General features: G+C 42.4%; 1 long non-coding RNA gene across 1 annotated transcript; it reads left to right on the top strand.

Annotated features, from left to right (window-relative positions):
- Window positions 1-4,088: 4,088 nt before the first annotated feature.
- On the top strand, window positions 4,089-4,582 carry LOC139192507 (uncharacterized). Its single transcript, XR_011576708.1, has 3 exons — window positions 4,089-4,220; window positions 4,304-4,401; window positions 4,485-4,582. It is a non-coding gene; the product is annotated as an uncharacterized lncRNA (long non-coding RNA).
- The last annotated feature ends 20,756 nt before the right edge of the window (window positions 4,583-25,338 follow it).

Here is a 25,338-nt window from a genome sequence, read left to right as displayed (position 1 = left end):
TTGTGTTGATGCACAAAATCAGCGAAGACTTTGGTACAACAGAAAGTGTCAGGTTTTGTGACCTTCGCTTGGTTGCTTGGTTGCTTCAGTCACTAGTGAGGATAAGTACGTAAATGAATAGAGACAGAGAAGCAAACACAGGATGTACGTGGTTCACCCAGATTGGCTACGTCCACGGAGTAGAGGAGTTCTTATTAGTAGTGAAGGGCTTACACAAGTACAAAGGATCAAGCTCTCAATTTAGTGAGTTCTTGTGAATGATTTAACACAAAATGGCATTCGGCAATATTGTGGGGGAATGACCCCTATTTATAGAAAAACTTGTAGCTTTGTCACATTGACATGTGTCATGTTATGATTGGTTCTTGATGTTGACACGTGCTGCGCTCTGATTGGCTTCTAATCTTGACACGTGTCGAGTAGTGATTGGCCTCCTGGTCGGAGGGGAACTCTTCTGGGTCCTTGACAGTATAGCGTTGGCCGGTGCTCGGTAGTTTCGGGATTGGTCAAGTATGGTACAAACAGTGCTCCCCTAAGTTCCCGAGTGAGGGAAACTCCTCGGTTGGGGACTTGCAAGATCCAATCCCTTGAGTAATCACGAAACTTCTAAGTACCGAAGTGTGGTCTGATCTTCATCTGCCCTTCTCTGGAAGTACCTTTCCTCCATCCGGGAATGGTGTACTTAGCTGATGTTGACGCACAAGGTAATGTATCAATTTCACTTGAAGCTTAGTTGTAGTTTCGGGCTTAGTCAAGTGTGATACAAACCCTATAGTAGGAGTCCCCCAAGTCGCCGAGCTAGGAGATCTGCCGAAAGAGGTGACAGACAAGGTAAGCAGTCAAACTTCCAAGTAAGCAACCCAGGATCAGAGGTTTGACGTCGGCTTCCGGTTGATTGTTCTCATTCTCCTTGTCTCTCATTCAACTGCCAGGATAAGGAGAAGCAAATGGATAAGAGATGATATGAGATACTTTTGCTTTTGAAGAAGTAACTTTCCACAGGCTTATTCTTGAACTGTGCTGGAGGGTTTTCTGGTGCCCTTCAGAGTATAAGGCCGACTCAAAAATTTGAGGGTCAAAACAAGTCCATCAAATCTAGAGTACGTTCGACCTTGATGATATGGGATACTTTTGCTGTTGACGGAATAATGAATGTGGTATGGAAAGGTGTCGTGCTGTAGTGATCTGTTTCAGCTCACCGTTGAACCTTCTGCTTCAATCTTTTGCATGGCAGAAGTGGTGTGCAACCTTTGCATTTAAATGGTCCTTCAGAACATTCCTTCATAGTGACTCATCCACGCTTGGCAGCTTCAGTGTAAAGAGCCAATATCTGATCAACTGTCATGAGGTATTTGCCGGTGGAATTCGTGACCTTGACAGCAGTTGAGGATGAGTACTCGAGAGCAATGCTAAGTAAGCAACCAGGCAAAGGCTCCAGGCAGTCAGTTCCAAATTGGAGGTTTGATTTCAGGTTCCGACTGACTGCTCTCTTTCTCATTGTCCTGCAGGTGTGGACAAGGACAAAGACAAAGACAGGGAGAAAGCATGATATGGGATACTCTTGCTTTCGACCCTGATGATATGAGATACTCTTGTTCTTGGTGTGGCTTATTTGCTGAGGTATTATCGGGGGGAAATAAAGCTGAGTATTTCGAGAGGTTATGTTGAGGGTGCCTTTTCGAATGTGAGAAAGGGTTGAGCATTTTTGCAGGTTTGCCTGTCCGTTGAGGAGGGAGGTCAATGTATATAGGGATTTCCCAATAACAAGTAGTAATGCTATTCCTTTACCCTTCTTGGTCACAGCAATGTAGTGGGAGCTACCAGCTTCACGTGTTTTAATTTTGTCAGAGCACTTTGAAAAAGTGGTATGTGATATCTGGAAAGCTGATATTACGTGTGGAGATTACAGACAAGCTTTATCTAAGGAAATCTGGCTCTCGAAGTTCTGAGAGTTGTGCCTCTTCGGTTTTTGAACAAGCAATCCCGTCGAGGATCTGACTCTCGAGATTCGGAAAGCGGTGCTACTCCGGTTTTTGAGAAAGTAATTATGTTGGGAGTCTTTTCTCGAATGTGAGTAAAGGTTGGTCGTTATTGCCAACCTGTCTTGCCACAAAACACGGAGGTCGACACACATATGGACTTTCCAGTTGTCAAGCAGTGGTGCTGTTCCTTTACCCTTATGGGTAATAGTAGGGTAGCTGGCACTTCGAAATTCTCGTGCCTAAACTTTGTCAGAGATCTTTGACAAAGTTATATGTGGTACCCGAGGAGTTGATGGTGCATATGGAGAGCGGTGATTGATCAGTAAGATTCACGTGCTTTCTACTTCACCAGAAATCTTCGACAGATTGCCCGTAATTTCCGCAAAGCTGATTGTGCATGTGACAGGTGCTGACGAGGTTGCAAAAGCAGGTGCTTCTTCGATTTCTGAGATCGGCCCTCGTGGTCTCTGAGCAGCCCAGTTTTTGAGAAAGCAAACGCCTCTTCGATTTCTGAGATCGGCCCTCGTGGTCTCTGAGCAGCCCAGCTTTTGAGAAAGCAAACGCCTCTTCGATTTCTGAGATCGGCCCTCGTGGTCTCTGAGCAGCCCAGCTTTTGAGAAAGCAAACGCCTCTTCGATTTCTGAAGCTCCGTCGAGTGCAGATTTTTATAGAGGCTGGCATTAAGTTCCACAGCACACTTGAATCTCTACCAGTAGAAGCTCATTTCTTGCACTTCTAAGATCTTGATTTGTCTGACCTCTTCCTTCTTCAACACATTTGAAAATGTCTGGACCCTCCGACCGTCGTTTTGACTTGAACCTTGGAGAAGAGACAGCCACGCCTTCTCCAGACAACATATGGCGCCCATCCTTCATATCCCCTACTGGTCCTCTTACCGTTGGGGATTCTGTGATGAAGAATGATATGACCGCTGCAGTGGTGGCCAGGAACCTTCTCACTCCCAAAGATAACAGACTACTTTCCAAACGGTCTGATGAGTTGGCTGTTAAGGACTCTCTGGCTCTTAGTGTTCAGTGTGCAGGTTCTGTGTCTAATATGGCCCAACGCCTATTTGCTAGAACCCGCCAAGTTGAATCATTAGCTGCTGAAGTGATGAGTCTCAAACAGGAGATTAGAGGGCTCAAGCATGAGAATAAGCAGTTGCACCGGCTCGCCCATGACTATGCTACAAACATGAAGAGGAAACTTGACCAGATGAAGGAATCTGATGGTAAGGTTTTACTTGATCATCAGCGGTTTGTGGGTTTGTTCCAAAGGCATTTATTGCCTTCGTCCTCTAGGGTTGTACCTGGTAATGAAGCTTCAAATGATGAACCTCCAATGCCTCATCCTTCTGGGGTTTTGTCAAGTACTGAGGCTCCGGATAACCACCCTCCGGTGCTTTCTCTTTCTGGGGCTCTACCGACTGCTGAGACTTCCCCTAAGCAACCTTTGTGAAGGCTCCCTTTTGTTTGTTTATTTTGACTCATGTATATGTACATATTTGTGGCTTATCGAAAATATTAATAAATAAGCTTTGCTTCATTTCAACATATTGTGTTAAATACACCAAAGCCTTCTTCATAAAGTTCTTTGAATTTTTGCTTTTGTTGAAACCTGTATTGTTGAAGCTTTGTGAGTGAAGCATGTAGTTTGAGGTAGTGTTCCCTTAATTTCCCGAGTGAGAAAAACTTCTCGGTTGGAGACTTGAAAAATCCAAGTCACTGAGTAGTCACGAACTTTTGAGTACCAAGGCGTAGTAGCATATGGTGGGAGTCCCCCAAGTCTCTAGTCGAGGGAGTTGACGAATGAGGTGTCTTGCTAATAGTCCATGTCGTAAGTACCAAAACTTCATTCTTTTGTTTTCTAAGTAGTAGCCCCGGACTTTTTCTTCATAGATTTTGTTGATGAAGGTTGCTAGGCCCGAATAAGTGGAATTGCAGAAGGTGTAACCGTTGGTGCATTAACATCATAATGGAAGCATCACAATGATGGAAGCATCACAATGATGAAAGCATCATAATGATGAAAACACCATAATGATGAAACATCATAATGATGTTTCTTTGGTGGAATTGTTTTTCATTTCCCCTAACAACCGGAATTGTTTTTCAACATAACACCATCATCTGTAGGTCGAATCACAAAGTTGTCTTCATGAAAGTTGTTCGTTAATTCCTTAACTACAACATATCCAAATTGGAGAGCCATCGGAGCAGTATAACTCCAGAAATCCAGGTATGATGAGTGACTGTTTATCATTTGTCTGTCAACCCGTCAGATTTGTTGTGAGCTTTGAAACTCTATTTTCTCTTGCTCAGATCAGCATGCTTTCTTCATTGAAGTTGTTCCTCAGCTTGTGAACTACAACATATCCAAATTTGAGATCCCTCGGAGCTGTATAACTCAAGAAACTCAGGTATGATGAATGACTGGTTATTATTTTTCTGTCAACCCGTCAGATTTGTTGTGAGCTTCGAAACTCCATTTTCTCTTGTTCAGATCGGTATGCTTTCTTCATTGAAGTTGTTCCTCAGCTTGTGAACTACAACATATCCAAATTGGAGATCCCTCGGAGCTGTATAACTCAAGAAACTCAGGTATGATGAATGACTGGTTATTATTTTTCTGTCAACCCGTCAGATTTGTTGTGAGCTTCGAAACTCCATTTTCTCTTGTTCAGATCGGTATGCTTTCTTCATTGAAGTTGTTCCTCAGCTTGTGAACTACAACATATCCAAATTTGAGATCCCTCGGAGCTGTATAACTCAAGAAATTCAGGTATGATGAATGACTGGTTATTATTTGTCTGTCAACCCGTCAGATTTGTTGTGAGCTTCGAAACTCCATTTTCTCTTGTTCAGATCGGTATGCTTTCTTCATTGAAGTTGTTCCTCATCGACTCTTTCATAACATATCAAAAATTCAGGATGAACTAACGGTTAAATATTTCCAGATCTTCGAAACATCACAACAGCTTCGAAATCTGCAAGAAGCCGACTATCATGTTTGGAGCTTCAACACCTTAATTTCCGTCGCTCAAACAGAAATGGTTCCTTCTTGAAAGTTGTTCATATGCTCAAGAACTATAGGGTGTCCAAAATTCAGCTCCATTGGAGAAGAGCAGAGGTTGCAGAAATTTGATAGATGAAAGGAGGCGGAAGAGGGAGAGAGAGAAAAAGTCTCTTGGGTTGGATTTCTATTTTGGGGCAGATTCCAATTTTTGTAGCACCTTCATTATTGATGAATTGCTTGTACTTTTGTCCATTATGAAATTTGGGACTTTGGCTTGTTGTTGGATCTATTATAATATGTTTGGGAACATATATAAGTGAATAAATAAGAAGGAAAATTTTGGGCCCTTGTGGGTGTAAAACAAAAAATGTTTATGTTTACCCAAGTGTTTTTGTACAAGTTCAAGGGCATCTTGGGTTTTGTGAACAAAATTTGTTTATTTGGAGCAAGGTTTTGTGTTGAAGCTTTGTAGGTGAAGCTTTGGTGTTGAAGCTTTGTGGGTGAAGCTTTGGAGGTGAAGCTTTTCGGGTGAAGCTTGTTGGGTGAAGCTTTTTAGGTGAAGCTTTGTGGGTGAAGCTTTTTAGGTGAAGCTTTTCGGGTGAAGCTTTTTGGGTGAAGCTTTTTAGGTGAAGCTTTTCGGGTGAAGCTTTTTGGGTGAAGCTTTTTTAGGTGAAGCTTTGATGGTGAAGCTTTTTGGGTGAAGCTTTTTAGGTGAAGCTTTTTGGGTGAAGCTTTTGAGGTGAAGCTTTGATGGTGAAGTTTTTTGGGTGAAGCTTTTTAGGTGAAGCTTTTTGGGTGAAGCTTTTTTAGGTGAAGCTTTTTGGGTGAAGCTTTTTAGGTGAAGCTTTGATGGTGAAGCTTTTTGGGTGAAGCTTTTTAGGTGAAGCTTTGTGGGTGAAGCTTTGGAGGTGAAGCTTTTCGGGTGAAGCTTTTTGGATGAAGTTGTTTTTTTTTTTTTTTTTTTTTTTTTTTTTTTTTTTTTTTTTGGCGCTTGACACGGTCTTCATTTGCTTGTTTTGTAGTGACTGTGGAAGACGGATTGCTTTCTGATTGAGAAGGGTTCTGGCATCGCTTGCTATGAATGTAAAAGAGTGAGGGCTGAGTTGGCTAAATTACCTCTTTATTGAATTCATTGCCAAATGGCCTTCATTACATAGGATGCCGAACGGCTATAGCTCAACACTTGTACATCGTGAGTCTATTTGTAGTAGTACTTCAAGTGATCAGCGTTCCATGGATGGCCAAGGGTCTTGCCATCAGAGCTTCTAAGTGTGTAAGAGCCAGGGCGACTGATGCCAATGACTTCATACGGTCCATCCCAGTTTGGACTAAATGTGCCTTCACTCGGGACTCTGTCGCAGAGTAATCTTTTCTTTAAGACCCAGTCTCCTATTTTGAAAGAACGAGGCTTGACCCTAGAGTCATAATAGTTGGAGATGCGCTGCTTGTAGGCGACATTCCTCAAGTGAGCTTGGTTTCTGTGTTCCTCGACTAAATCCAAGTTGAGGGTGAGTTGTTTGTCATTTTCACTTTGAATGTAGTTCTGGACTCGGAATGTTGCTTGCTCGAGCTCAACAGGGACAACTGCCTCTGTGCCAAAGGCAAGTGAGAATGGAGTTTCTCCTGTTGAAGTCCGATATGAAGTGCGATATGACCAAAGAACTTGGGGTACAAATTCTGGCCAACAGCCTTTAGCTTTGTCCAAGCTGGTTTTCAAAGTGCGCTTGATTATTTTGTTGATGGCCTCAACTTGTCCATTAGACTGGGGATGAGCTGGAGAGGCAAAGCATAAGCTGATGTTGAACTTAGAGCAGAACAACCTGAACTTCTTGTTGTCAAACTGTCGCCCATTGTCAGTGACTATCGCATTGGGAATGCTGAATCTACAAAGGATGTTCTTCCACACGAAGTCTTCTATCTTTGCCTCAGTAATGGTTGCCAAGGGTTCTACTTCGGCCCACTTTGTGAAGTAGTCCACTGCAACGACTGCGTAACAGACTTTGCCCTTCCCTGCCGGCATTGGGCCGATCAAATCAAGTCCCCACTGGGCGAAGGGCCAAGGGCTGATCATAGGAGTAAGAGGCTCTGGAGGGGAATGAGGAATAGTTGCATATCGTTGACATTTGTCACATGAGCGGGATACTTTGATGGCATCCTGGTGGAGTGTTGGCCAGTAATATCCTTGGCGAAAAGTCTTGTGTGCTAGGGACCGAGATCCAGCATGATCTCCACAGACTCCCTCATGTATTTCCCGAAGGACGATTTCCGCCTCGGCAGGCGTAAGACACCTTAAGTATGGCAGGCTAAAACCTCGCTTATAGAGTTGATCATTGATGATCAGGTAGCGGGTAGACTTGTATCGAATTTGCTTAGCCTGGACTTTATCATTTGGGAGGGTGCCATGAGCAAGGAAATTATAGATCGGGGTGATCCAACTATCCCCCTGTTGTAAGTTGCATACTTCTGCGGCCATGGTGCTTGGTGTTGCCAACAGTTCGACATGAATTTTTCTTCCAATCTTGTCTTCCACAGCTGAGGCGAGGCGAGCCAGGGCGTCTGCATGACTGTTTGCCGCTCGAGGAACTTGGGTGATCTGGTAGTGGAAGTGCTTGAGCAAAAGTTGTGTTTGCGCAAGATATGCTGCCATGGAGCTGTCCTTAGCATCAAAGTTGTTGGTAACCTGGTTGACCACTAATTGGGAGTCACTGAAAATATCAATTTGTTTAACCCCGAGGTGTTTGGCCAAACGTAATCCTGCTAGAAGGGCTTCATACTCGGCCTCATTGTTTGATGCCTTGAATTTGAAACGAAGAGCATACTCCATTGCTACTTTGTCGGGCGTAGTCAAGACTAGTCCCGCTCCACAGCCCTGTTGGTTGGATGAGCCATCAACATACAGACTCCATGCTGAGGTCGTTGATTCTACCTTCTGAGCTTCCGGGGGTAATGAAGCCACTGCTTCAGGTGTAGAAGCAATGTCAACCGGATATGTGAAGTCGGCAATGAAATCTGCTACTGCTTGACCTTTTTCGGCTGGTTTTGGTTGGTAGGAGATGTCAAACTCACCCAATGCTATCGCCCATTTGATCATTCGCCCAGACGTGTCAGGACTCTGGAGTATCTGTCGAAGAGGGTGATTGGTAAGCACGATGATGGCGTGTGCTTGGAAATAAGGGCGAAGTTTCCGAGCAGACATGACCAATGCTAGAGCTAATTTCTCAATGTTGGAGTATCGTGTCTCTGCATCTTGTAGGGCTTTGCTAGCGTAGTAGACAGGTCGCTCAATATTCCCATCCTTTCGAATGAGAACGGAACTTACGGCTGAAGCTGATACCGATAGGTAGATAATGAGAATGTCTCCTACCTCGGGCTTGGAGAGTAGAGGGGCTTTACTCATGTACTCCTTGAGGTTTTTGAATGCCTCGGCACATTCATCAGTCCATGTAATGTACTTCCTACTTCCCTTAAGTGCTTTAAAAAAGGGAGCACATTTGTCTGTGGCCTTAGAAATGAACCTGGTTAAGGCTGCCACCTTGCCAGTAAGGCTCTGGATGTCCTTTGAAGTTACCGGTTCCTTCATGTCGAGGATTGCTTTGATCTTCTCGGGATTAGCTTCAATGCCTCGTTGGCTAATCATGAAACCTAAGAATTTGCCAGAGCCTACGCCGAAGGCACATTTGTTGGGGTTTAACCTCATTCGATACCTCTTCAAAGTAGTGAAAGTTTCAGATAGGTTGGTGATGTGTTGGTCAGCATGTTTGCTCTTGACTAACATATCATCAACGTAAACTTCCATGCTCTTCCCAATCTGCTCGGCGAACATTGAGTTGACTAGTCTCTGATAAGTCGCTCCTGCATTCTTTAGGCCGAAAGGCATGACTTTATAGCAGTATAGTCCTCTGTCGGTAGTGAAGGCTGTGTGTTCTTGATCCGAAGGGTTCATGAGGATTTGGTTGTATCCTGAGTAAGCATCCATGAAGCTCAGGAGTTCACACCCGGCCGTAGAGTCTATAAGTCTGTCAATAAGAGGAAGAGGGAAGCTATCTTTCGGACACCCTTTGTTTAGGTCGGTGTAGTCAACACACATTCTCCACAAGACCTTTTGAAGCAAAAGACTTTCTTTGGTCGGATTTTTCTTAACAAGGACCACATTTGCTACCCATGTCGGGTAATTGACTTCGCGGACAAAGCCTATGCCTTTGAGTTTTTCAACTTCTGCTTTCATTGCCTCGTATCGTTCAGCGTCATAAGATCTTCGCTTCTGTCTCACCGGCTTGATCTTGGGGTCAATACTCAAACGATGACAGATGACATCGGGAGAGATGCCTGGCATGTCCTCGTATGACCAGGCGAAGACTTCAGTGTTCTCTTTCAAAAAAGATATCAATGCTAACCGAAGGGGTGGTGACAATGTGGTGCCAATCTTCACCATGCGATCTGGATAATCTCTTGAGATAGGTACCTTCTCCAACTCTTCAGCAGGTTGGGCTTGCTGGGTGAAAGAGTCATCTCGAGGATCATCGGGTTGATTGTTGCTATCAGGAAGATCCAAGTTCGCTTCATCTAAGCTGGTCTTTGTGACTTGGTCATGTACAGACAGGGTTTCCTTGGGTCCGGGCAAGTGTTGTTGCTTAACTGAAGTGTTGTAACATGATCGTGCACTAAGCTGATCTCCTCTGATGTAGCCATTGCCATGGGGGGTTGGAAATTTCATCAACAGCATATGCGTGGATACCATAGCCTTGAGATCATTGATGCCTGTGCGCCCAAAGATGACATTGTATGCCGTTGGGCAGTCAACCACTAGGAAGTTAGTGGTAATGGTAGCCGTGTAAGGGCCTGTACCAATAGTAAAGGGTAAATGTATGCTCCCTAAGGGTTGCACGATATCACCGGAGAAGCTTATCAGAGGAGAAATCGAGCGATCGAGCAAGTGTTCAGCTACACTGAGCGCCCTGAAAGCTTCGGCAAACATGATATTGACCGAAGCCCCTGTGTCTACGAGGATTCGTCGAACATCAAAGTTGGCTATGTGAGCCTCCACGATCAATGGGTCGTTATGAGGGTAGATGATGCCTCTTTCTTCCTCAGGGTAGAAACATATCGGATCCCAGTTAGGTTTTTGATACTTCCCTCCCCTGATGTCTTCCACGTGAAACACTTGGTGACCAGGCCTCAGACTTCGTTCACTGTTTTTCATGGCCCTATTGGAAGATTCAGATATGGGTGTGCCGCCGCTTATGGAATATATGACATTCACCTGGCGTTGGTTACGGTTATCCCTTTGAGGGTGAAGAAGGAATTGATCAATTTTTCCTTCTCGTGCCAAAGCTTCAATACGATCACGGAGGATGATACATTTCTCGCTATCATGGCCGTTATGCTCATGGTAGCAACAAAACGTGCCCGCATTATTCGGGGGCGTGTAATCTGGGTGCCTCGGCTTTGGTTTTGGTATCAGGTGAGCTATGCTGGGGTAAATGGCCGCGCATGTGGCATTCAAGGGCGTGTATGTCTCATACCTTGGGGTAGGGGGTATCTTGACGCGGGTTTGACCCACTGCATTGACTGCCTGGGGGCGAGCGTTATTGTGGCGATACCCTTGGTTATCGGGATAGTGTCCCTTACTCTTTTTACTGAAAGGAGAGTGGTGAGGATGGAAATCCTTCCTCTTGCCTTGAAATTGATATGTCTGTTGATTCGGTGAAGCATTATGCAAGGCATGGGGAGGTGCCACTGCTGTTTGGGAAGTCGAGGTCTTCTCATTTAGGTGAGTCTGGCTTCCACCTCCCACTTGTTGATAAAGGATGGTTGTAGGGGGTTTCTCCTGATATGTCTTTGCCTCGGCGGAGGCATGGTTATAAGCCTGCGCCATCACCTCAGAGTAAGTCTTCCAAGTATTGGCATTGATCATGTATTTAAAGAAACAATCACGTAGGCCTGCCGTGAAGGCTTTGAGGGCAGTCTTGTCATCTGCTTCGGCACACCGGGAGTATTCATGGCTGAAGCGGCCAGCATACATACGTAATGACTCGTCTGGCTTCTGGCGGATAGTGTACAAGTCATCTGCAGAGTGCAAGCGATCGGTTTGGAAAATGTGTTGGGAAACAAATAGTTTCCTCAATTCCTCAAATGAGTCTACCGTCTCAGGTGTAAGACGACAATACCAATTTAGAGCTCCACCAGAGAGGGTGGAGGGGAAGAGAAGACATCGCTCTTCGTCGGTGTGCATCCGGTATGCCATGGTGGACTCAAAGAGGTTAAGGTGCTCAATCGGGTCCTCTTTTCCAGTATAAAGTTGCAAGCCAAGCTTTTGCTTTGTCTTTGCTTGAAGGGGGGTGTTGAGGATCCTCCTTGTAAGAGGGCCAGGCCTGGGTTGGTTCCAGTCAGGTATTTCAGCCTGACGTTCAGCCTTCAACTTGTTTACTTCCTCAAGAAGTTGTAGGACAAGGGGGTCCTGAGCGGAGTTATGTGTCACTGGAGCTTTCTTTCGTAAATCTCCATCTCCTCTTGGAATTAGGAAGGTTTGATCAAGGGCATGTGATTTTTCCCTGGACTCGCTGTACTGGCTTCCAGGGTATGTCTGTCGGAACACCTCTGAGTCCCCTGTACCCTCATGTCTCTCTGGGACTTGTTGCCCCTTCCCCAAATTGGTGGCCGGCTTGGGCCGTGGCAGGGGACCGAGTCTCTCAGAAATCCTTGGGTCATTAATCTTTGAGCTTATATGGATGGAATTCTCTCGACGTTGCTTCAGGAAATCCCGACAATCGCGAAAGACGGCTTTCGATCCTTCTGCCCCTTCAGTAAAGAGGTGTCTCCCTCCACTTCTCATGGTTCGGGTTGAAGCAACTGGGTTAAGAGAAGCCTCATGTTGATTATCAAGTCGAGGGGTAATCTGTTCCCTATCAGGGATATCTATGTCGAATGCATGTGACCCTCCATGTTGGAGGGCACCCAGTTGATGGTTGACTTCCACGGGGGCAACAAGCTCGCGTGTCTGAGCTTGCCTACCTTCGTGGAGTGTCTCGAAGAGCTTCTCATATTGCTCCTGGAGGACCTCATTCCTCATTGCTATCTTGTTGTTCTGAGCTTCCAACTCATCGACTTTAGCTTGAAGAAGAACTCGTTTTCCTTCCTTCTTTCGTTGTTTCGCACTATGTGCAAGGGGGGTGTCATTCTGTGTGCTGTGGCTTCCTTCGCTTCCCATGTTGGAGAGGGATGCCTGATCAAAAGAAAGTGTACGAATGATAGAAACCAGCTTGACACAGCTGAAGAGAGTAGGAATAAGTGTCGTTTCCCACAGACGGCGCCAAATGTTGATGCACAAAATCAGCGAAGACTTTGGTACAACAGAAAGTGTCAGGTTTTGTGACCTTCGCTTGGTTGCTTGGTTGCTTCAGTCACTAGTGAGGATAAGTACGTAAATGAATAGAGACAGAGAAGCAAACACAGGATGTACGTGGTTCACCCAGATTGGCTACGTCCACGGAGTAGAGGAGTTCTTATTAGTAGTGAAGGGCTTACACAAGTACAAAGGATCAAGCTCTCAATTTAGTGAGTTCTTGTGAATGATTTAACACAAAATGGCATTCGGCAATATTGTGGGGGAATGACCCCTATTTATAGAAAAACTTGTAGCTTTGTCACATTGACATGTGTCATGTTATGATTGGTTCTTGATGTTGACACGTGCTGCGCTCTGATTGGCTTCTAATCTTGACACGTGTCGAGTAGTGATTGGCCTCCTGGTCGGAGGGGAACTCTTCTGGGTCCTTGACAGTATAGCGTTGGCCGGTGCTCGGTAGTTTCGGGATTGATCAAGTATGGTACAAACAAATTGAACAATAAATAAATTAAAGCTTGTGACAAGGGCTTTAATTCAGCACCATTCACATAAATCAAAACTTAAAGCAGTAGGCGGTAAAACCGTCCATGATAAATAAATTGCTGTAAAGTAAATAAAGCTTGTGACAAGGGCTTTAATTCAGCACCATTCACATAAATATCAAAGCTTTAAAGCAAAAGGGTAATAATTCTACCCACTGTAAATAAATTACTTTAAATAAATAGAACTTGTGAAAGTGTTTTAAGCCAACACCATTCATATAAATAAATATATACATATTTTCTTTTTTCGTTTCAGATGGTGTAACACCATCCAAAAAACTTTACCTTTATTTTATTTTTATTATTTTCTTATTCAATCACATTCTACACCATTCCAAAAAAACATTGCCTTTTCTTTCATTTTACATGGTGCAACGCACCTTTCCAAATCATTGGCCCCATTTCCCCTTTTCTTTGTCTATCTCTACCAGTCTCGAAACCCAGTACCAGCTGGGTTGTTGTGGGGGTTACACAAAACCAATTCAATCCAAAAAGGCTACCAGAGACTGGCGTTGTTCTTGCATGGCCCAAAGAACATGGCATCGCAAAGCAAGAACCTCTCCATATAGACATAGATGACAGTGAGGTTGACGAAGGCACAAGAGAGGGAGGCCTGTGTGGAGTCAGTCATGCCATCACCATCTCAGACAACTGAGGATTCATGGAGGTCCTCGAGATCCATTGAGAACGACACGATCTGGGTTTCCAAGTCTAATGAGATTCTTCTGGATCTCTGGAAACCAGTTGTCAGGTACGAGTTTTCTTATCTCGTGACGACTTCAGGTCGTTGGAAATTTCAATTCGCACCGGAATTCGGTGGGGCGCTTCTGGCGCGGTGGGAGAAATGAAAAATGGACATACCTTTGCTTGTTTTGCTGCACCTTTGTTTGTCTATAAGATCTCTCCATCTTTCTTGTCCACGAGAGAAAAATAGATTGCAGGTCTAGCAGGGATAAGGATTAGCACATCAATAGTTAGAGTGATAAAAGAAAAAGTGATAAAAGAAAGGTTGATGGATTTTTGGGACAAGATGATCTTCCCTGTTTGTCGTGTCTGGCTTGCCGTCTCTACTCTGTGTTTATCCGAACTTATGGCGTTATGCTTTCCACTGACATGAGAGCTTCTCGTGCTGATAACGTGTTGTAAAATCGACTGTGGGTGCAGTGGAATAAATGAAACAAGACACAAAATTTACGAGGTTCCTCTACAGTCAGTGTGACTGGAGTACGTCCTCGGGGTAGCAGTGGTGCTTTCATTATAATTTGAAATAATAGGAGTACAAAGATAACTCTTTTTATTATCTCCCCTCATCTTCCTCATCTTCCTCTCTTCCTCTTCTTTCCTCTCTCTCTCCCTTCCTTTCTTCCTTTTCTCTTTTTCTCTTTCTTTCTTTTCTTTCCTCTTTCCCGTGAACTTCTAACTCTCTTGGTGTTGTGTGGCCTTTGTATATATATAGAAAATAGGAATCGTATGAAGCAAGTTTTGGTAGACAATGGAAGGGCCACTTGCCCATTATTTAATTCTCATGAGTGGACATCCACTGTTCTACAACACTTCAATAATAATGTACTAATTATTAGTAAATTATTACAAATCCACCACGACTAAAAACCATGTGGAGATGAAGATGTTCTATAACATTATCTTGTTCTATGATGGAGATATGTATGCATATTTAGTAGACCATAGTAGTGGAGATGAATGTTGTTCTTGCCCCACAGCCTTGGTTCAAAACTTGTTGACTTTTTAATTTAACATCTAATCTAATAAATTTATCGTTTAACCAAAAAAAGAAAAAGAAAAGTAGAGAGTGGGGGTGGGGAGGGGGGGTGTGGGGTGTGGGGTGTGTGTGAGTAGGATTCGTCGTATAAAGCGGCCATTAGACCAACTTCAATGGTGGGTTAAAAGCCAAATTACCCCCCAAAATTCCCCCCCAAACTCAATCCAACTCAAGGGAAAATTTGGACTAAATGCTAAATGCTAAACCAATGCCAGATTCCTCCCAAAATTTAGCCCAGAAATCGGATTGGGCTCCATCGAACCGAGTGAAAAGGGGCGTTTGTACGCCAAACGCAACCCACCCACTCGCCCAACTCGCGCGACACGCGACGCCTTAGACAGCAAGGGCCCCGCCCACGTTCCGCAACACCTCCAACGGCTACTTCCATCCAACAGTCACGATCTATAGGTCGTTGGGTAATCCAATGGCCTAGATTCATTTTTTTTATATATATTATTGAATCCAACGACTGAGATCGAATATAATCAAATCTAACGGTAAAAAAAAGATCTAACGGCCCAAATTTAAATCCAACGGCTAAAATAATTAAATAAAATTATTTAACTCAAAATTCACCCAAAATTCACCCAGGGTTGAAAGATTGGTGAAAGTTGAACGCTTGCTTTGTGGAAAATTTAGTGATTTTTCAATATTTATCGGAATTTAAATTTTTTTTACATTAAAATGTTCATAAAATTAATTTACGATAGTCTACATATTTATTTAAAAAAAGAATAATAATTTAACAAAAAAAATAGCCTAAGTTCATTCTTTAATAATCCCGGGCTAAAATTTTAGGTCAGAACGATTGGAGCAGAAAAACTATTTCTGAACTAAAAGCTAAATTTTCCGGGCTAAAATATTTGGTTTTTAGCCAAATCATTGGAGATGGTCTTACCAAGAGGGCAAAGAGGACATGAGGAAGCGTCAAATTGTAGAGTACAGTAACCTCAGTGGTGCGCGCCATGGCAGCATGCAGTCTGTCAGAATCATGAAAACTAAAAAGCCAGCCATATATTGATCTACTGTGGCGACAAGATGGGTGCTTTTGGCAGCAAAGATCTAGAGTTCAATGGCTTAAGGAAGGGGATGCTAATACCAAATTCTTTCATCAGTCCACTCTGCATAGAAGAAGAAGATACAAGGTGGTCTCTTTAAAAAACAGTCAAGGGAATTGGATTGAGAACCCTTTTCAGATTAGGCGGTTGTTTGATGAGTACTTCATGGAACTCTTCACGTCATCTGGACAGCGGGAGTGGGGTAGTTTACTAGACTGTGTTTCCCCTAAAATTTCAGATGAAATGAATGAGTCTCTCTTGGCAGTGGTCTCGAGCGATGAGGTCAGAGCTGCTGCCATGCAGATGGGCAGTTTAAAAGCTCCGGGCCCATACGGCTTTCCGGGAATCTTTTACCAAAATAATTGGGACACTGTTGCTACGGAGGTGAATGAGTTAATTTGGGATTTGATGAATGGAACGGACATCCCATGGGGAATCAACGCTACACACTTGGTGCTGATTCCGAAGGTTCATAAACCGGAATCTGTGGAACAATTTCGTCCCATTAGCCTCGGCAACTTCTCTTACAAGGTGCTTTCCAAGGTTTTGGCAAATCGTCTCAAAGTGGTTCTCCCGGATTTGATTTCTCCTTCCCAAAATGCTTTTGTGGCGGAGAGGCAAATTCAAGACAATATTGGAATTGCTCATGAGCTTTTTCATTTCCTAAAAACTAGAAACGCTAGGAGCCAATTTGAATTGGGAATAAAGTTGGATATGCAAAAGGCCTATGATAGGGTGGAGTGGGATTTTTTAATGGCAGTAATGGAGAAGATGGGGTTCGAAGAAAGTTGGAGAAAGTTGATTTTGGGTTGTATATCATCGGTGAATTTCGCCATCTTGCTTAATGGTCAACTGGGATCAAAGTTTGCTCCTTCTCGTGGTCTTCGGCAAGGCGATCCTCTATCCCCTTACCTGTTCCTTTTGGTTAGTGAAGTTTTTTCTCTTCTTATCCAACAGGCTTGTGATAGTAAGTGGATAAAGAGGGTGCAGATGAACCGATTGGTCCGAGTATTTCTCACATTCTATTTGCTGACGATACTCTTATCTTTCTTAAGGCAGAGGAAGTACACTGTAGGAATCTTATTCGGCTGATTGATAATTTTTGCGAGGCTTCTGGCCAGCATGTGAACAAGTCTAAATCTAGTGTGTGTTTTGGTTCCAATGTACCTGAGGAGGTCTCTCGTCATCTATCTAATATTCTCGGATTTGAGAGGGTGGGTGATCTGGGGATGTATCTCGGGGTTCCTGCTATATGGGGAAGATAAAAAAAAGCCGGTTTGGCCTATGTTAAAGGTAGGCTTTTGGATAAGCTGCAAGGTTGGAAAAAATCCACTTTCTCACAAGCCGGCCGGGAGATCCTGATTAAGGCGGTGGCTTAATCCATTCCGGCTTATCCTATGAATTTGTTCAAATTCCCAATATCTTTTTGTAATGAATTGGATGCCTTGATAACTAAATTCTGGTGGGGTCAAAAACTTGGTGAAAACCGGATCCATTGGGTTTCCAGGGAGAGTTTGGGTCGGCCTAAGAAGGAAGGGGGTCTCGGCCTAAGGAGCTTTTCGAGGTTCAATGACGCTCTGTTGGCCAAACAGTGTTGGAGATTGATTTCGGAACCTAACACCTTATGGGCTCTTGTTCTTAAGGCCCGTTATTTTCCTAATTGCTCTTTCCTTGATGCTAAGAAGGGTGGGAGAGCTTCTTGGATTTGGTCTAGCCTCCTAGCTGGAAGAGAGATTATGAGGGAAGGTGCTCATTGGCAGATCATGGACGGGAATGACACGAGGGTTTAGGTGGACAGATGGCTCCCCCCCCCCCCAATTCCTTTAGGGAGACCGTCCCCGTTAGGGTCGGTTCAAGTCTCCAAAAATCTAAAGGTGAAGTCTCTAATTTGTCCTGTGAGTGGGGATTGGGACTTGGATTTTTTAAAACCTTTCTTGGCGGAATCTGAGGTTGAGGCAATATTGGATTTGCATACTGGTGATCCGACGCTTAAGGACAGATTGGTTTGGCCTTATGATAAGAAGGGGTCTTATTCTGTCAAATCAGGTTATTATTGGAGTCTCAATCGAAATATTGATCACAACCAACAATCTATCAGGTTGGTCTCCATTCCTTCTACCTTATGGAAGACTGTCTGGAAGTTGAAGGTTCCTCAAAAAATTTGAACTTTCATGTGGAAGACCCTGCATGCAGCGTTAGCTACTATGAAGAATTTATATATTCGTAGATCTTCCCCTTTTCCTATCTGCCCTCTGTGTAACTCCTATGATGAGTCCATTGAACATTTCTTTCTTTTTTGTCCTTGGGTGGAGGTGATTTGGTTTGGAGGAATGCTGAACCTGAGACCTCTTCGGCAGCATGTTTCGAGCTGGGCTAATTGGCTTGTGCAAATGGGTGAGGCAGAGAATGAGTCAGCGGAGGGGATGATTAATCGGATATCTTATATTGCTTTTACATGCTGGCATATTTGGAAATCTAGATGTGAATTTCAGTTCAACAATCAGGTTGTCTACCCCAGCAGGGTGGTTACTGCTGTCTCCAGATCGGTCTCGGATTATCAGGAAACATTATATAGGCCGAGCTCCCCCTCTTTGCTCAACCACTCGAGTTTGGGGGATGGAGTACAGTGGTCTCCTCCGACTCAAGGTGTAATCAAAATAAATGTGGATGCCAGCTAGGAGGCAAGGTTGGGTGTGGGTTTCACGGGGGTAGTGGCGAAGGATGAGCATGGTCGATTTTTTGCTGCTTTTAGGCACAAGATTAAGGCTACTGGTGCTACTATGGCGGAAGCTTTGGCCATTATTCATGGGTGTAATCTGGGGGTAAGCAACGGATGAAATTCGATATGTGTTGAATCATACTCTTTAGATGCAATCTCTTGTCTGAGGGATCCGGCAAAAAAGGGAAATTGGGATGCTTTTCCAATTCTCAGGAAGTGCTTAAGATTGGGAGGGGCTTTTCAAGATTGTCACTGGTCTTGGGTTCCTAGACTGGCCAACTTGGTCGCGGACTGTTTGGCGTTGTGCAATTGTAAGGAAGTATGTGATCAAATTTGGGTCAATAGACCCCCATCTTCCCTGGTCCATGTATTATGCAATGATGGTCTTCCTTGCCCTCCGTAATTGCTTTTTGTTAGTTTGAGAAGGGATGCTTTAGCATTAGGTGCGGCGTCACGGTTCCCTTGTACCTTCTTGTTCTTTTTTCTGCTGTTGTGTTGTTTGTTTGTTAGCCACTTTGGTTGGCTTTCTTGTTCCTTTTTGGCATCTTTGCCCGGATATGATTATTCTGATTTCCAAAAAAAAAAAAAGAGCTAGCCATGACTTAGAGTGAATGATTATCTACCATTTTATAAACTTGATGTTGAAAGGTCACTCCACAAATACGGCTCATTATAAGTTCGTTGTAGCTATATATATACACTAGAAGAAAAAGCTCATCAACCTCGGTCAATGCCCGTGGTAGATTGCTGAATTTTGATTCATAATTCAATTTGACATATAAATTGGAATCTCATTTTGAAACTTATCTTTACAGAATATTGAGAGTAGTATGCAAAATGGTACTATATTATCTCTTAATTTATACATCTTTGTAAAACGGACAAGGATTGTCTGCCATTCATTTTTCCATGCCCTTCCATGCCCTCCTATTTTGTGTGGTCACGGTTAAGCCACGTTGGAAGGAATAAAAGGGCATGGAAAAATGGAGGGCAGACAATTCTTGTCCTTGTAAAACTTCTTAAATTTCGATATGAAATATTTTATACATAGACTGCCAAATAATATATAGGATAAGTTCTACATCATGCATGCATGTGAAATCCAAAACGTAACTAAGAAATATAAAAAGGAAGCTAGATCCCCTAAAAATTTAAAGCAGTTTTCCTTGTACATGAATATCATATTTTGCAGTCCTAGTCCTCTACCTGATGACTTGATCTATGTGAGAATTAGCAATTAAAAAAAAAAAAAAAAAAAAAACAAGAGCAAATGCGACGTACCTGCAGAAACTTTCTATCAACTTAACGATGCGATGCGACGTTTTGTTACACAACAAAAAACTTTTGTAGGCACACCCTAAACCCAAATTAAAGACACGACATGTGATGCCTGAAAGCTGAAATTCAATCTCCCACGTTACCAAACAAACCACTATCCAAAATCTGTGGGTTCCATTCATTCTATTCCTCCAAACTGAGAGCCCTAGGAAGACTCTGGAGAGGAAGTTTTTTTTTTTTATCAGATCAAGAAAGTGAAGTCAAAGAAAGAAAAAGATGTCGCATGCATTCGGTGATTGGAACACTGTCATGTGGAGTTATTTTCAAATTACAAGTTTATGTTTTGTTTTTGTTAATATATTGTCTAGAACATCAATATGAGGAAGAGGTGTTGACTATATAATAACATGTAAACGTTTCTGAAAACCTTCATGCATATGAAATTACCAATTAGAGAAGGGGACCATTAAAGTTTTTGAGATGGAATGGATTGGATTTCGATGACGCCAAAATTATTACATGTGGTGATGTTACCTTATGGTCAGGATTTATCAGATTTGCAGATAAACTACACCATGCATGTCAGGTTTTGCACATGTTATTAATATTTGGTGGTAATATTTCGATTTAAATCGGGTCCCCTCCTATCATGCTACGATATCAGCACACGATTTAGCTTGTTCACTACTGCGGCCCATAACCCGGTAGAACTACTGAACTAGGGTTTCATATGCATGCATGCTTTGATCAATCTGTAACTGTTGTCATCTGAAAGGGAAAGAGGTGTGTTGGGTATTAATGGGTAAGTGCAGCTTTTTCCAGTCACCCCTAAAGGAGAGATTTTTCTGTGTGACAGTCACACAAGGTGGTACACCATGTGTTTCTATATAAATGATGGATTATGTGTGTTAAAAAATTAATAACTTAAAAATTAAAATTTTCCACCACTTCCATAAAAACACGTATCATCCGTGTTCCCGTCACAACTAAAAATTTCTCCCCTAGAGACTAGAGCGGGATCGTATCTCTTACACCACGATCCGAGTTTGATTGAGCACGTGGCTTTTCAGACTCCTACGTGACTTGATGATGATATAGTGCATTAAGTCAGGAATATGTGTGGAAGATATGGTGAAATGTGTAAGAAAATCAACGGGGAGTGATGAAATATGGATCACAAGTTATGTTGTGGACATAGGGTACAAGTCATGACCTAATTTAATCCAAAGCAGGATCCATGAATTAAACCCTAGCATGCCCTCAAGTTTACTGGATAAGATATCGAATGCGGTGCCAGACATGTCACACAACTTGGAAAATTAGAGAAATATTGGTGGTGGTCGTGGAATGCATGTATGGCTCACCGTCATATAATGGGTTGGTCGGCCAAGTTGAGGAATTAGAGAATGTTCCCCCTGGTAACTAGTTGTTGGGATATCCATATATATAATTAATTCTGAAAGTATTCCCTAACAGTCACAAAGAGCGGGGCGCCTCTTCGGATCGCCCCATTCTCCTTGTGTGTGTCTATATATATTATTTTTGTTTGGTTAAGATTTTGTCTTCACTGTTGTGTATTCGAACAATTGAGGTTGAAAGTTGAGGGGCATGCATTAGCTAGTTTTCCAATTTTCGTACGCATTGTGGCTGTGCTTCACTAATTAAAATCAACGTGTTATAATTTGGGTAGACTGTTAAGGCATGTGGTAGTGTAATGTTACATTGAAAAATTACTTCGTGCACAATATTTTTCCCAATAGTAATTCAGGATCATAACTCAAGCACTGGATAAGGTACGGAGCGAAAGTGTTTATTTTCCGGCTATACCAAATATTGAACAAGTCCGTCCATAAAACCAGAGTCTGCGGACATGGTTTGCCAAATAGTTCGAACGAATTGTGTTCATTAACAATTTAGTTACTGGATTCAAGACAAAAAGGAAACAAGAATCATTGGATTATTGGATTATTATCTTGTAGTGAGCAGGGTGTGGAATAAAAGGTAAATCTCTTCTTATTCTCAGTTGATAGTAGCTTCTTCTAAAAGTCAGTGTCTAGGTAGCTAGAATAATTGACCCTAAAAAAAAGAAGCTAATTACTCGATTGTAAACGCATGATTAGACATGAATCAGAATGATACATTGATCTTGCATCAACAATATATCCATTAAGGCCCTATAGGGTCATGGGACTATTTGAAAGCTGAAAAAAAAAATGGTTCGGAAGGTCCTATGGGGAATTTTACGTAGGTTTGTATAGGTGATAAATTGTTGTATTTTTTAAAAGGGTAAATATCAGTTTACTACCCTCATGTTTCATGGTTTTTAACATTTAGTACATCAAGTTTTTTTTCAATCCAGAGTCATACCTAAAGTGTTAATTTTGGGACAGTCTCATACATCTGTTAGTCAAACTGTTAAATATGCCGTTAGCTGATGACGTGACGCCTATGTGGATAATGACTGGGCGCCACATGTCATTAAGGGGTCCACGTGGATTTTTTTTTTTGAGAAAGGGTTCAAAAAGAAAAGAAAAGAAGGGAAACCCGTCTTCTACCCCCGCACCCTTTCTCCCTCCATTCTCCCTCCCCCTCTCGCTTTCTACCTCACTCTCCTCTCTCATCTCTCTCTCTCTCTCTCTCTCTCTCTCTCTCTCTCTCTACCTTTCTCTCCTCTCTCTCTCTCTACCTCTCTCTCTCTCTCTCTCTCTCTCTCTCTACCTCTCTTTGTACCTCACTCCATTCTCCAATCCAGCAAAGATTCAATATTTTCCCAATTTCAAATACGGATGAGAGAAATCATCTTTCCCTTTTTCTCTGCAATTTCTAGGGTTTCCGGTACCAACCCCGACCCTGACCCGATCTTCTCTACAATTTCTAGGGTTTATTGAAGAGATCCCGACCCCGACCTGATCTTCTCCGCTACACCACCCATTTACCACCACCGTGATGTTCCTCGACAGCGCCCCGGTTTCTCAGAGCCTGAGCCCGCCTACTTTGCAGGAATCAAAGCCCGAGCCCGCCTTGGACAAACCCTGCAAGAAGATTTTTCTACCACTGATGTCTTCATCTAAGCCAGAGCAAAATCTTGGGTTTTCTCCATTTTTGGTTTCTGCGTCTGAGAGTTGCTTTGTTTTTGGGATTTTACAAGGAAGAAGAAGTGAGAAGGGAGGAAGGAAGGAGGAGAGAACAGAGGTTGCTTTGTTTCGGTTTTTTGTTTTTTTGAACCCCTTCTCAAAAAAAATTCCACGTGGCGCCCAGTCATTGTCCACATAGGCACCATGTCATCAGTTAACGGCAAATTTAACAGTTTGACTAACGGATGTATGAGACTGTCCCAAGATTAACACTTTAGGTATGACTCTGGGATGAAAAAAACTTGATGTACTAAATGTTGAAAACCACGAAACATGAAGGTAGTAAACTGATATTTACCCTTTTTAAAATGACTGGGACAGATTTCAACGAGCCTCGACGACTGGGACAGATTTCAACGTGCCTCAACATCATAGCTTGGAAGATGTACATGTCTCAACATCATGACTCATTAGATGTGGACAGATCCACCAAGTGTTTGAATTATAAAAATGTGAAGGTAAAAGAGTCTTACATCAATGAAACGAGAAATAGAAAACTTTATTTTAGTCCTTAAAAAAGATGAGTTTTAGACTATAATCTTGTGTAAGATTGAAATCCAATTTTAGTCCCTAGTACATTTAATCATCTCATTTATTAGTTATATTTTGATGTTTTATTTATCTTTTTATTTTTTATTTTAATGTATTAATTACATTTAAATTTAATTTTTATTTTATTTATCATAATATATTTTAATGTCTACATTTAGGCAACTAATTTTTTATTTTTTTTATAATATATATTCCAATAACAATTTTGTATGTTCTTCATTTAGGTACATTACTACATTTAAATATTTCGTTATATCCCATCGATACAAACATATAGTTACATTAATTCAATATAATGCATTTGGGTACGTACATTTTGGTACACACATTTGAGTATTGACTTTTAGGTACATTAATTCAATATAATATATTTCGGTACATACATTTCGGTACGTACATTTTGGTACATACATTTCGGTATTGACATTTAGGTACATTAATTCAATATAATACATTTCGGTACATACATTTAGGTTCATTATAATATATTTTGGTATAGTCATGTAGGTACAAACATTTCGGTACAAAAAAAGTCAATTTTATATATTTCGGCATAGTCATTTTTGTACTGACACACCCCGACTCAGAGCATCAAGGCGTGCTGGGCGTCACGTGAGTGTGACGTAACCATAAGCGCGACACGGAAGCAAAACACTAACATACATAAGAAGGAATTCAAACCAAACTCTAGCAGAACAACCTACTAGAATAACAGGACGGGTTATAAAGCAAACAGGTGAATTCAGAGCATAGGTTTAAGTGCAGTCAAGTAGGACTAAAATAAAATTTCAACACCCTCAGGTGAGTCCTACATGTCAAGAGTCTGTCAGACTGCCGGAAAAGAGACCTCGAGAGCCACCAACTGCTAACTAGAACCTGGAGGGGCGCAAAACAAAATGAGTGGGTCAGTAAAATCAAATAGTTTTCCAAAACGGTTCATTAAAAATAATTCTATCCCCTCGCCGTAAAAACCTGTATACTTTCCCAGAAAATAGTATATAACATATATATATAGGCAACCTCATAACTCAACATATATTCATCATCATAATATCTCAGAAATGATATGCCAAGCCCAAAATATAATCAGAATGCATCAAAAATAGTCAGGTGAATAATAAATCAACCGGAGACCCTACAATGGTCCTGTACGGCTGATTCTAAAGCTCAACATCCAATCCAATCGGAGTCACCTCGGTGACCTGTACGGTTCAACTCTGCACGTCACTCAGAACTACATATAGTAGTCTGTACGATGACAGGTGTATGAATACGCTCTAGTGCTTCTCACATCAATCATCAGCGCGCATAACTAAGGTCACCCACTAGTTGGAATCACATCTAGTGATCTGTACAACTAGCATGTCGGAACCCTCACATGGTCTGTACGACATCCACCTACTTGGATCCAAGACGAGCGTGCGGTGTGGTGAATAACAATATAAGCACTATCACCTAGGTGCAGGTTATGAGCTTTCAATGCAATTCACATAAATAACCCAGCTGAATAATAAATAAACTCACCTGAGCGTCCACCGCGTAATTTCATATATATATGCATCAATACTCAAGCTAGATATTTCAATAATTTCATGCATGGCAATTAAATTCATAACTTTCATAAAAACGTATTTTCTGGGAAAATAAATGTATATAGGTAAATACGAAATCAAAACTGCCCACTCACTGATAAGTCGACGGGTCGTAACCCCCGTGGCGTCCCTGGATGCGCTCGTCCTCGGGATATGTGTCACCTATATGCGAAACAACTATAAAAACGTTAATTTTAAACCCATCACCAATTTTTCGAAATAACTTCTCATACGATGCTCAAATTGGGTATATGAATATACCACATCGACCTACTCGACGTCACGAGCGTTGGGAAATTTTTAGAAATTTTTTTGGAGGTCTCATGCGCCCCCACGCGCCG

This window comes from Malus domestica, chromosome 02 (assembly GCF_042453785.1).
Source record: "Malus domestica chromosome 02, GDT2T_hap1".
NCBI lineage: Eukaryota > Viridiplantae > Streptophyta > Magnoliopsida > Rosales > Rosaceae > Malus > Malus domestica.
The sequence above is the reverse complement of the archived record's forward strand: the minus strand, read 5'-3'. Positions and strand labels throughout refer to the sequence as shown.